The sequence below is a fragment of the Myotis yumanensis genome, unplaced genomic scaffold (assembly GCF_028538775.1).
Source record: "Myotis yumanensis isolate MYYU_CA2020_CCGP unplaced genomic scaffold, mMyoYum1.0.hap1 SCAF_3, whole genome shotgun sequence".
Lineage (NCBI taxonomy): Eukaryota > Metazoa > Chordata > Mammalia > Chiroptera > Vespertilionidae > Myotis > Myotis yumanensis.
This window is the reverse complement of record NW_027223754.1, coordinates 123,603,574-123,617,686: the sequence shown is the minus strand read 5'-3', so window position 1 is coordinate 123,617,686 and position 14,113 is coordinate 123,603,574. Positions and strand designations below refer to the sequence as shown.

General features: G+C 42.7%; 1 pseudogene; it reads right to left on the bottom strand.

Moving 5' to 3' along the window:
• Window positions 1–9,653: 9,653 nt before the first annotated feature.
• LOC139006319 (large ribosomal subunit protein eL8 pseudogene) lies at window positions 9,654–12,928 on the bottom strand (annotated as a pseudogene).
• Between the last annotated feature and the right edge of the window lie 1,185 nt (window positions 12,929–14,113).

Sequence of the window (14,113 nt, the reverse complement as noted above, 5' to 3'; positions counted from 1 at the left end):
ATCAATGATTCTCTCTCATCATTGATGTTTCTATGTCTCTCTTCCTCTCCTTTCCTCTCTAAAAAAAATTTTAAAAAATATATATATCACAAAGGGAAGCTGAAAGGAAGATTGGTGGTGAGAACTAGGTCAGAATGGACTGAATGACTTCTAGTCTGTGGGATGGAGGACACGCTATCCACCTGCCCAGCCTGCCCCCTCTTTTCCGTTCACCCGACTCCTACACAACTTAGCTCCATCTTCCCTGACTTTCATACCATGTTTCTCCACTTGGGAACCCTCTGTTCTCTGTACAGTTCAGAAATGTATTTTCTTCTGCCTGGTTTTCTAATTGCTTTGTGTGTGCAATTCTTGTCTCCATTTTGGAAGACTGTCCCAAATGAGAGTGGTTCTACTACCCACTTCACTTTCTTGGTGTCCCACACAGTGTGTGGGGCTGAGAGAGAATGTGTTGAAGGACAGTCCTGATATATATGTGGGAATAGTTAAGGGAACTTTAACCTCCAATTACCACTCTCACCACCTGTGGTACATCACCAGTCACCCCTGGAAGGTTCATTTCTAAAAGCTTAACCTAGAAGGAATAGAAATGTATGTCATATCTGAAGAGTCCTCCCCCTTGTGCTTCTAAAGGGTCCAGACCTTTGTAACCCAGCATTTTCCTACAAAATTGTGATCTTCCAGAGGGCAGAGACTATGTGGATAAAGTTGCAAAAATGCCACAGGATGACCAAGAAATTTTCCAGGCATCTGAAAATCTCCACCCCCTTATAATGTGCTTGGTTCTAAGCACAGAAATTGTGTGGTAAGAAGGGAAATTTTGGTATAAGAAACGAGACATAAGAATCTCTGTTTACACAGGCCCTGAATATAGAACTGGGACCCTCCTAGGATCCAGGGAGAGTTCTGGTCATGTCCACCAAATGACACTCCCCCAGACTGATCTAAACCTGTTCCCTTCCTCCTAGACAAGAGGAAGGAAAAGTCCCATTCATAACCACGGAGAAATAGAAGTCTTCCTCACTGATTATATACAATTTACAGCAGTGTTTCATTTGGTGCCCAGGAGCCTGTAATAGCTGGAATTACCCTTGTTCCTCTTCCTCTGTGAAGGGCCAGAGCTGAGAAGTGCTCTGTGATTATGGGTCAGGGCATGACAACTCTATGCCAAACTTGTTGGCCTGGTTTGTGGTGTGTGTGTGTGTGTGTGTGTGTGTGTGTGTGTGTGCGCGCGCGCGCGCTTCTGCTTCCAGGACAAAAATGTCCCCTCTCTTTGGGTGTTTTTTTAATGAATTGAAATGTTTGTGCTATTTTACACATTCTTACCACAGAGAAAGAAAAGGAAGGGAAGGGAAGGAAAAAATAGGGAGAACCATTCCCCCACCCCACAACTTCACATATGGGTTGTACTGATATTTACAGTACAGGATATGAGAACCTGATAGTAACAGACTCCCTATCAGTGGTTCTCAACCTTCTGGTCCTTTAAATACAGTTCCTCATGTTGTGACCCAACCATAAAATTATTTTCGTTGCTACTTCATAACTGTAATATTGCTACTGTTATGTATCATAATGTAAATATCTGATATGCAGGATGGTCTTAGGCGACCCCTATGAAAGGGTCGTTCGACTGCTAAAGGGGTCACGACCCACAGGTTGAGAACCGCTGCCTAGATCAAGCATGTCAAATTCATGGCCTGCGGGCCACACGGCTCATTTATTTGGCCAGTGTTAGCCTTTGAGTTTACATGCTTGCCCTAGATCAGTGGTTCTCAACCTTCCTAATGCCGCGACCCTTTAATACAGTTCCTCATGTTGTGGTAACCCCCAACCATAAAATTATTTTCGTTGCTACTTCATAACTGTAATTTTGCTACTGTTATGAATCGTAATGTAAATATCTGATATGCAGGGATGTATTTTCATTGTTACAAATTGAACATAATTAAAGCATAGTGATTAATCACAAAAACAATATGTAATTATATATGAGTTTTCCAATGGTCTTAGGCGACCCCTGTGAGAGGGTCGTTCGACCCCCAAAAGGGTCTCGACCCACAGGTTGAGAACCGTTGCCCTAGATCATTAACGTGAACTCTGCCTCCTGAAGATGTACTGTGACTGCTTCTTTCCTGGAGTTTTGCAATGCAGAAGCCCTGGAAAGAGTGGCACACAATATAAAATATTAGAAATCCTAAGTATGGGGTTGCAAACTTTTTCTGTAAAGGGCCAAATAGTAAATATTTTAGGCTTTGCGGCCATATGGTTTCTGTTACAACTACGTGGGGCCTTGACTTACGAGTGTCCCGACTAACGAGTTTTTTGAGATACCAGCTGTCTCTCGGCCGATTTTTTTTGCTTGAGTTGATAGAGTAATTTGAGTTAATGAGCTCCTTAACGAGCTCCTTAACGAGCTCGGTCTTGGAACGAATTAAACTCATAAGTCAAGGCCCCACTGTACTCAACTCCGTAGTGCAAAAGTAGACATAGACTATATGTAAACAAATGAGCAAGGCTGTGTTTCAATAGAACTTTATGTATATAAACAGGCAGAAGGTCAGATTCAGCCAGTAGGATATAGTTTGCTGACTCCTAAGAATTTAATACTATGAGGAACTGGTTTTGAAAATCTCAATGCTTTTAGAGTAAAAACTAAAAGACAGACTTAGAAAGAATGGAGAAGGAAAGGAAGGGGTGAAGAATAGGAAATAGTTGTTGTTGTTTTTTTTCAATTAAATCTTTATTGTTCAGATTATTACATTGGTTCCTCTTTTTTCCCCACCATAACTCCCCTCCACCCAGTTCCCACCCCTCCCTCCGCCCTCACTCCCCACCCACTGTCCTCATCCATATGTGCACGATTATTGTCCAATCTCTTCCCGAATCCCCCACACCCCTTTCCCCCCCAAGAATAGTCACTCCATTCCCTTTCTATGTCCCTGATTCTATTATAATCACCAGTTCATATTGTTCATCAGATTATTTATTCACTTGATTTTTAGATTCACTTGTTGATAGATGTGTATTTGTTGTTCATAATTTGTATCTTTACCTTTTTCTTCTTCTTCTTCTTCCTAAAGGATACCTTTCAGCATTTCATATAATACTGGTTTGGTGGTGATGAACTCCTTTAGCTTTTCCTTATCTGTGAAGCTCTTTATCTGACCTTCCCTTCTGAATGATAGCTTTGCTAGATAAAGTAATCTTGGTTGTAGGTTCTTGGCATTCATCACTTTGAATATTTCTTGCCACTCCCTTCTGGCCTGCATAGTTTCTGTTGAGAAATCAGCTGACAGTCGTATGGGTACTCCCTTGTAGGTAACTGACTTTCTTTCTCTTGCTGCTTTTAGGATACTCTCTTTGTCTTTTGGTCTTGGCATTTTAATTATGATGTGTCTTGTTGTGGTCCTCTTTGGATTCCTTTTGTTTGGGGTTCTCTGTGCTTCCTGGACTTGGAAGTCTATTTCTTTCACGAGGTAGGGGAAGTTTTCTGTCATTATTTCTTCAAATAGGTTTTCAATATCTTGTTCTCTCTCTTCTTCTGGCACCCCTATAATTTGGATGTTGGTATGCTTGAAGTTGTCCCAGAGGCTCCTTACACTATCTTCGTATTTTTGGATTCTTTTTTCATTTTACTTTTCTGGTTGGGTGTTTTTTTCTTCTTTGTATTTCAAATCTTTGACTTGATTCTTGTGATCCTCTGGTCTGCTGTTGGGAGTCTGTATAATATTCTTTATTTCAGTCAGTGTATGCTTAATTTCTAGTTGGTTCTTTATCACAACATCGAGGGTCTCACTAGATTTCTTGAGGATCTCACTATATTTATCGGCGGCTTCTAGACAGTTCTTTAAAGACCTTAAAAGTGTGGTTTTGAACTCTATATCCAGCAGTTTGCTTTCCTCCATTTCTTTCGTTTGTGTCCTGTTTCTTTGTCTCGGCATTTTTTATGCTTCCCTGTGTTGAAAAAGTGGTTTTCTGTGCTGAGTGTCCTCTAGGGCCCAGTGGTTCAGCCTCCCCAATTACCTGAGGAGGACACTCTTGGTGCACCCCCTTGTGGTCTTTGTGCACAGTCTTGTTGTAGTTAAGCCTTGATTGTTGTAGGTATCACTGGGAGGAATTGACCTCCAGGCCAATTGGCTGTGAGAATCAGCTGTGTCTGCAGTGGGAGAACTTCTGTGCTGGAGACACCTTTCTGGGGCAAGACTTGCTTCAGTGGGGCTTTGGTGCTCACTGAGTCTGCCCCCTGAGTGTGTCCCTTATGTTTCCAGGGAGCTGCAAACTGGATGGTCCCACTCTGACCTCTGGGCTTCCTGGCTCCTGGATCTCTAGGGAGGTGCTAATCTAGCCTTTGCCTGCGGCTATCCAGCAAAAGCCTCCCTGCAGGGCTTGGGCGGAGCGGGTCCCACAGGATCAACAGGGCGGGGCTAGCAGTTATGGCTGCTCTCAGACTTGCCCTCAGAGGCTCTGCTTCTCAGTGTCCCGGTAATCGCTGCAAGCCCCTTGGAGAGAAAGCTGCCCTCGGGTTCCGACCGATGCCAGACAGCCCCGCTTCTCCTTATGAGTCTGGGTCCCTAGAGACTCACCCGGAACTGGAGCTCAGAGCCTGAGACTCCCTCTCCATTGAAAAAGACAGCCGCGTCCTCAAGTTGCCAGCCCTTGCCGCGTGGGCCTACATACCTCTGCACTTTACTTCCGCACCTCCTCTGAGTCTCAGTGTGCTTTTCTCTTTCCTTCTAGTTGTAGAATTTCCACTCAGCCAGCCTTCCTGTGGTTCTGGATGATGTCCGTTCCGTCTTTTAGTTGTATTTTTGAAGTGGTTGTTCGAGGCAGCAAACTTCAGTGTTTACCTATGCCGCCATCTTGGTTTCTCCCCGGAAATAGTTGTTTTTAGAACAGGGACAATTTGGAGCATCTGACTTGCAGGCTGAGTACAAAGAGAAGAAAAACCCCAGATGAGTTATCTGTGGGTGAAATTTAACAAATCATCAGTGGGTCTTTGAGTGCCTGTAAGGAAAGCAAGTACTAAGCAGTAGCACTTGGGTCCTAACACAAAAGGACATTCTCTCTGTATTATCTATTTCTGTGTATAAAATCAACCCAAAACTTACTGACTTGAAACAAACAAAAAAAAAGTATTATCTCTCATAGTTTCTGTGGGTCAAGAAATAAGAATGGTTTGCCAGGTGTTCTGGCTCATGGTTTCTCAGAAGGTAAATCAGAGGTCAGCCAGAGCTGCAGTCATCTGTAGACTTAACTGGGACTGGAGCACCTGCTTTACTCACATGCCTGGCAAGTTGGTGCTGGCTATTGGTGAGAAGCCTCAGTTCTTCTCCACATGGGACTCTCCACAGGGCCCTTGAGTGTCCTCACAACATGGCAGCTGGCTTACTCAAGAGTAAGCAAACCACGAGGCCGGATAGAAGCTTTAATCTTTTTATGACTCTAGCATCAGGAGTCATACACCATCACATCTACCATACTCTGTTGGTCACCGTGACCAGCCCTGATTCAATACAGTGAGAAGCTGGCCAAGAACCTAAATACCAGAAGACAAGGTACAATGGGGCCCATCCCAGAGGCTAGCTACCTACCCCCTAAATACTAAGAGAGCTAAAAGATGTATCTCCAGCTCAGTCTTGGATCTGCATATTAGGATTGCCTAGGAATTTGTGTTAGTTACAATTCATCTGTCTAGAGCAGCCGTGGGCAAACTACGGCCCTTGGGCCGTTTGAAATGAATAAAACTAAAAAAAAAAAAAAAGACCGTACCCTTTTATGTAATGATGTTTACTTTGAATTTAGATTAGTTCACACAAACACTCCATCCATGCTTTTGTTCCGGCCCTCCGGTCCAGTTTAAGAAACCATTGTGGCCCTCGAGTCAAAAAGTTTGCCCACCCCTGGAGAGAAAGAGATCATAAAGAATTAAAAAAAGAGAGAGATAGATCAAAACATGACACCCAACTTGGTAGAGTTGCTTTAGTGAAACAGGATTTATTTCACTTACGAAAGAATCTAGAGGTGCGAGGTTTCAGGGTTGGTAAATGCAGCAGCTTGAGGATATCAGGTTCTTCAACCTTCTGCAGTTTTCTTGGCTCTTCCTTCATGATCACAAGATGATTGGCATAGCCCACATTACATGCTTACACAGTTGCATGTCAAAGCAGAAAGAAAGGAACATGTGTTGGGTAACCAGCTAATAGTATTTGCCTCATCTATATGTGCAGGCATGACACTGTGAATGAGTAATATGAATGGAGAATTTTTTTCAACAAGTGGGATAGTCAAAAATGGGTTTTCTTTGCAGAGTGGCATTTGCAAGCAGAGTCTCTGCAATAAATTTCTAATAGAAGACTCTATAATGGGAATTCCTATAAAGGGCGAAAGTTGCCTAAGATGACCACTAATTGCCTCTCTAACTCCAAAGTCAATTATTTTTCTATGTTTACTGCTTAGAATTTCTTCCTGATGCCAAGCCTAAACCTCCTTCATTGCGCTTTCAACCTGTTTCATGAAGTCATATAATATGGGAGGTGATGACCTTAGAGACTGTCGTCTCTGTATTTCTCAAATATCTTGAGTCAGTGCTCCCATTCAATTAGAATCGATATTTTATGACCTTCCTTATTATTTGAAACTTCAAAGTCATATTTTAATCAACTTGCTTAAAACATAATTTACATAGAATAAAAGATTATCATTTTAATTATACTATTCCATAAGTTTTGGAAAATGTCAAACCTCCACCACAGTCAAGTTATAGAGCATTTCCATTACCTCAGGATGGTCCCTCATGCCCTGTTGCAGTCAATCTCCACCACTCCCGGCTCAGGGCGCTACCAATCTGCCTTCTGTCATAGATTATTATTTTTTTCTATTGTAGCATTTCATTTAAAATATGAAATCATAAAGTATGCATAAATTGTCTGCCTGCTACATGCATGGATTATTCCAGAACAACTTGTTAAATTGCCTTGTCATCATTGCTGAAATCAGTTGTTTACATGTGTATGAACCTATTTCTGGTCTGTATTCAGCTTCATTCATCTTTATATCTGTCTTATATCACATCTTTTTATTTCTGCAGCTTTATACAAGTCTTGAAGTCAGATAATGTAAGTTTCCAACTTCGTTATTTTCTTTTTTTTTTAATGGCTATTCTAGGACCTATATATTTCCTACAGATGTTATAGACAAATCATTAATTTCTATTAAAAAGCCCTCCTGTTTTTAATAGCTTTATTGAGATAGAATTTGCATACCATAAAACTTATTCATAAGTATAACATTCGAAGAATTTTAGTAACTTACGGAATTGTGCAACTATCACCACAATTCAACTCTAGAGCATTTCCATCATCCCCAAAAGTCCCTCAGGTACATTTGTAGTAACTGCCCTTTCCCAACCCACAGCCCAAGGAAGCAGCTAATCTACTTTCTGTCTCCATAGATTTTCCTTTTAGAACATTTCAGGTAAATAAAATTGTAGATGTGATCTCTTCTGTCTGGCTGCTGTCATTTCTGAGGTTCTATCTTGTAGCCCCTATCAGTACTTTGTAACTCTTTGTAATCCTAGTGACAAATTGCATTCCATTGTAAGAATAGACCATATTTTGTTTATGTGTTCACCAGTTGATGGATATTTGATGGTTTCCACTTTGGGGTTACTATGAATGATTCTGCTATGAACATTCATTCATATTATAAGTGTTTATATTGACATATGTTTTCCTTTCTCTTTATGTTTAACTTTTTGAGGATCTGCCAAACTAATTTTATTTTATATTCCCACAAGCAGTGTATAAATCTAAAGTCTGGTCACCCAAGCCCTAGCCAGTTTGTCTCAGTGGATAGAGCATTGGCCTGTGGACTGAAGGGTCCTGGGTTTGATTCTGGTCAAGGCAGCACGTACCTCAATTACAGGTTCTGGGCTCTGGTCCGGGGAGTGCAGGAGGCAACCAATCAATGTATCTTTCTCACAGTGGTGTTTCTCAATGCCTCTCCCTCCCGCTTCCACTCTCTCTAAAAATCAATGGAAAAAAATATCCTCGGGTGAGGATTAAAAAATAAATAAAATAAAATTAAGTAAATAAAATAAAATAAATTCTGGTCACCCAATTCCAACATATGGAAAGGGTTTCCCCTCACCAGCAAGCAATTCTTAGACACCAGCTGGCTGTTCTACCGTTCAATTTAATTCCAACACTATCTACCTACAGGTAGGGTCAGATCCCTTAAGTTAAGTCCTACAAGACTGTCCCTCCAACTTCCCCAATACATACACACACACTTCAGTCACCAATCAGAAGTCTGTCCAGGTTGTCACCTGGGCTTCTGACTGAATAGTTATAAATCAGAGGTTCCAGTGACTCCCACCCAGGTTCAATTAATTTGCTAGAGTGATCATAGAACTCTGAGGAACCTTTTATTTACTAGGTTACTGGTTCATTATAAAAGGACATAAGTCAAGAACAGCCAGATAGAAGACATGCGTGGGGAAGGGGTGCAGAGCTTCCCTGCCCTCTTTGAGTGAGCCACTCTCCCCAAATCTCCAAGTGTTCACCAACTTGGAAGCTCTCTTGGTTTTTCTGGATGCTTCATGTAAGAATGATTGATTAAATTATTGGCCATTAGTGATTGAAATCTATCACCAGCCCCTCTCCTCTCAGCAGTGGTCATATGGTTATCACATGATTGGCTCTACTGGCAACCAGCCTCCATCCTTTGGTTAGGTCCATAACTTGCCTCATTCACTAAAGACACCTTTGCTGTTCTCATCACTTGGGAAATTCAAAAGGTTTTAGGAATTTTGTTTCAGAAATGGGACAAAGACCAAACATATAGTCCATATTATAAGTGCCAATATCACAAAGAAGGTTCCAATTTCTCCATAATCTCACAAACCCTTGTTATTGTTTGTCCTGTTTATTATAGTGTTATCCTGGTGGGTGTGAATGGGTGCCTCATTGTACTTTTAATTTGCATTTTACTAATGACTAATAATCTTTAGCATGTTTTTATTTGCTAATTGGCCATTCCTATATCTTCTTTGGTAGCATATCTACCAATATCTTTTGCCCATTTTTTTTAAAATTTTAGAAATTTTGCTTGTTTTTTAATTGTGTTATTTGTATTCTTATTGGGTTGTCTTCGACCTTTGTAAGAGTTCTTTATGTATTCTGGGTATAAATCCTTCATCAAATATATGATTTGCAAATATTTTCTCCCAGCCTGTGGCTTCTTTTACTTTCTAAATGGTGTCTTTTGAAGCACAATCACTTTTAATTTTAATGAAGTTCAGTTAGTCAATTTTTTAAAGTTAAGTTTTGTGTATGACGTGAGGTAAAAGACTAAATTCATGTTCTTATATATGGACATCAAATTGTCTAAGAAGCATTGTTGAAAAGACAATCCTTTCTCCCCATTGAATTTCTTTAGCACCTTTCTCTAAAATCAACTGGCCATAAATGTATGCAAGTATTTCTAGACTCTCAATTCTATTCTATTGATTTACATTTCTATACTTATGCAAAGTATCTAGGAAAAATTACTAAATGCTAATCTTATAATCAAGATGGTAACTTATTTTTATTATTTTTTGAAGGAGGGTTTTTATTACTTTTATGTACAGAAAACTCAGCAGCATACACTTAGCCCAGTTGGGTTGCCAGTTCTGTAGCCTTGGCCTTTCCCAGCATGGCAATGTGAGCTGTCATCTTTGGACCCAAGATGCTGCCTCCCCAGTGGTGGTGTATCTCATATCTGTCGTAGTTGGTCCAGGTGGCTTCCACAAGCTTAGCCAGAGCTCCTTTGTCTTCTGAGTTAACCTGTGAGAAGACAACAGTGGTGCAAGTCTCCCCGTGGACTGAACGCCCCAGCTGGCCCTCCCCTTGATAATGCAGTAGGGCACAGCACAGGCAGGAAGACCAGTCGATGGGAGGCACATCCTGTGCAATCACTACCAGCTGGGCTTCTTGTTCACCAAGGTGGTGACAATGTTAACCCCTCCCCAAAGCCAGATGACCTCTTGGTGGGGACATCCCCTTTGCAGGCAGCTTTTTTCTCAGCTCGGACCAACAATCCCAGCTTTTTCTCTTGCTTTGTCCCTTGCTTGTACTTTGGCCCAGCTTAAAGCAGTTGAGTAGCTATTTGGCAGTCCAAGGCCTCGGTGAACTGGTTAATGGTGAGAGACACTTTCAGCTTATAGTGAATAACCCTTTGCCATTGCAGCTGACGGGAGTGTGGCCATTTGACAAAGTGGGTGAGGTCCCTTTGGGGCTGGATGTCCTGTCCAATGCCAAAATTCTTGGGCCTTTTCTCCAACAGGGGACTTACCACCTTCTTGGCCTTCTGCTTCTTCTCGATAGCAGGGGCTGGTGCCACCTTCTTCCCCCCTATTGGTGTGGCTTAGTGTTCAACAACAGACTTAAGGACAAACATACAGATTATTCGAGCTTTTTTTTTTTTTTTTTACATACGCCCTCTTCTTTGGTACTCCACCCTACAAAAACTGCCTGCCTTTGCCTCCCCAATCTTTGATCTCTGTATGCTTAACTCCCTGTGTCCTCTGGGCTCCACTTGGGTTCTCCTTTCCTGCTCTGTTCTGGAAAGTGCATCCAGAAAGAAAGAAAATGTGATCTTAGGACCATTTCATTTGTTTCTTTCCTTGCAGGATCACAGTCCTACCTGTTACCCAATATCTAAAAGTAGTTGTTTTATATATTTGTCCAGTTTTGTGGTTGATGTTTTGGAAGTACAAATCTAGTACAAGTTTCTCCAACATGGTGGAAGCAGAAATTGCCAATGTAACTATTTTTAATGACAAAATGCAAAATATAATATTAAAAGTGGGGTTTTTTTCTAATTAATATGCTCTACCACCACCAAAATTCTGATCACCCGTTAACAGAGGGCTTGATTCTTATTGAGAATCACTCATCTAGTGAAGTCCATACCAGTGATGGCGAACCTATGACACGCGGGTCAGAGGTGACACGCGAACTCATTTTTTTGGTTGATTTTTCTTTGTTAAATGGCATTTAAACATATAAAATAAATATCAAAAATATGTCTTTGTTTTACTATGGTTGCAAATATCAAAAAATTTCTATATGTGACATGGCACCAGAGTTAAGTTAGGGTTTTTCAAAATGCTGACATGCCGAGCTCAAAAGGTTCGCCATCACTGGTCCATACATTCAAAGCCTTTAATTCAACATTATTCAAACATTTCATGAACCTTATTTTGTGGCAGGCGCTGCGTTGGTTTTGAACATACAGACATGAATAAAACACCATTGCTGCCTCAAGGATTTTACTATCAGAGTAACAACCTATTCAGATTATTATAATATAACCTGGCAAGGGCAATGATAGAGATACATGCAAAACATTAATGAGGAAAGGCGAGGAGGGGAGACAGGAACACCAGATCCAGCTTAGAGACAGGTGGAAGGTGGACAGAGATTGCTTCCGGAGGTGACATTTAAGCTGAATCTTTAAAGATGGGAAGCAGTTCACCAGGCAAGGAGAGGACAGTGAAAGTGAAGACATGAAAACAGAAGCAGAAGACATGGACTACGTATGCCTGAGAACAACAGACCATGTGAGGGTGCTGGAGCAAGAACCCCCGAGAGGGAGAGGCAGGGATGGCCTGGAGAGGCCAGCAGAGGTCAGGCACGGAGGGCCTGTCACGCCACACTGGGGAGCCTGCCATTAGGCCGAGTCCTTTACATAACTCTGCGCGGAGGCTGGCAGGGAGCATGACTCCTCAGCACGCAGTAGGTATTATTAGATGATGACCGTGAGAGGCAAACCTGAGAAACTGCAAAACTCTCATCAGAGCCAAGTCTCTCATGTTCTGAGACTCCAGAAAGTTATCTGACTCCTCTGCCCCTTTGCAAATTCAACTGAGATGTGCGGCCATGGTGGTCAGCCAACTCGGAGGTGCTGCCTCCTTGGCAGCTGGCTAACCCTCTAGGCTTGTCTAGATGGCTGCAGAACAGGAGAGGACAAGGGGGACAGAGTGGGGCGAAGAGAGAGCGAGTGAGAGAGAAAAGACAGATCTGGGAGACAGGAATTATACTGAAACAGTAAGCTGGGGTCTCAGATTGAAGAAATAGATCACAAAGAACTTTAAACCAAGAAGATGATTTCTGGGGTGGAGAGGAGAATACGTCCTCCTCCCAGCAGACTCTGCAAATCCTTGGATGCCCAGGCCACAAAGCTGACTGTGCAGGGCCTCCCTCCCTCCCAGGGGAAGGACTGCTGGGAGGAGAGCAGGGTCTTCAGTCTAAACGTAGGCCGGGATTTAGACAGATCTGGACAGCCGATGGGCGGCCCCAGTGGACGTCTATTTGCCGGAAAGTGAAGGAGCTCCTGTGAAAGAGCCCATCCTGGAGGAAAAGGGAATCCAACCTGATGGCCTGGACCCATAACAAAGGTTTAGTCCTCTGTGCAAACAGACTGACATAAAATGCAGACGAGGGAATCAGCGGCGCACAGGCAGTGAGACATCCCTTTAACAAGCATCACTGTGAAGAAGAGGACTGAGGTATTCGTCCTTGCTTTGAAAAACAGCATAAGGCTGTGGGTCGGCTCCTCGAGGTCATGGGTCCTGAACTATCCTGAGAAAGGTAATAGCGTAGTCCGCCTTACCCATTGGCATACGTTCCAGGACCTCCAGTGGCTGCCGGAAACTGCAGGTCGTACTGAACCTTAATTCACATTGACTCTGCCACAAAGGTGGCAGCGGCGTTTTCACCGGAAAATACAATCGCTCAGTAATTGTTATGTTTTTCAGTCCAAACCCATTCCCGGATCTGTGTAACCGCCCCTTACTTGCAGTGAACAGTTTGTTGTCCCTTATCTCAGGGGGTCCCTTGCTGATGTGTTCTTGTACGCTCAGGGCTTTCTGGCGCAACATGCTGCCATCAGTCAGAACACACTTTCTGTTCATGTCTTTACCCACAAATTGTATGTTTTCCCATCCTAACCAAGCACTTGTCATACACTGTGACAGTAACTTCCGCAATCTGAGGCGTGACAGCAAAACTAGCACACATTTCTTTTTCCTTCCCTCAATTTCACAGGTAGAAGATCTGTGTTTACGGTAGATCTTAACAACTTCAGCACAAACGTTTTTCTTTCCTTTTTAAATCGAGAACTTGCACCTTTCACTTAAAGAAGCACTTTACAGCTCCTCTTTGGCATCTCCGAGGCCAGCATCACTACTCTTGCACTTTTAGGCCACCATTAAGGAAAATAAGGGCCATTTGCACACACGCACTTTGATGTGGCAACAGTCCATCTGGTGTCCCTGTCTCCCCTCCTGGCCTTACCTCCTTCATGTTTTGCATGTACCCCTACTCTGCTGCTACTGAACAAAAGGCGATTCACATCCCAGGCAAGATGGAGTGGGGTGGCGTGAGATTTCATCACACTATTCAGCACAATCTGCAGCTGAAAACTTATGAATTGTTTATTTCCAAAATTTTTCATTTAATAGTTTTGGACAGCAGTTGACCACGGGTAACTGAAACCACAGAGAGTGAGACTGCCGATAGCAAGGACTACTGTACCCATCAGCTGTCCATCAGGAGGTGGGAGACAGTGGACAGGGTGGTCCACACTGACCCACTGCCATGGCCCCAGGCAGGGGCAGTCACTTGTTTGGCAACACACGTGAGACTGCTCTGGAATTCCAGAAATAACTCGGGGCTCACTTAGAGTGGGGTGAGGAAGTTCCACAGGAGCTGGTCAAAGCAAAAACTAACTAGGAGAATTTGGATTACAAATGCTAATGGGTTCCCACTAGGATATGGGTGAGACATGGGGAAAGTTGAATTTCACTAGGAAAGTGCAAAGTATGGATTCCTCCAGAGACCAACTGGCAAGATAATACTTGACTCCTCCTTGGAGACCTTTGTTTTAGTAGAAACTTTTTCTCTTGAATCCTCCCATGTATAGTGAGTTTCATGAGTCCTAAACACCCTTCTGCTCAGCTCTAGAGCAGAGGTGCTTCCTCATCCCTTTCCTTGGCACATGCCCATCTCCCATCCATCAAGGCCCCCGAGCAAACTCTGCCACTGAACACCTATCTAAGCAAGAG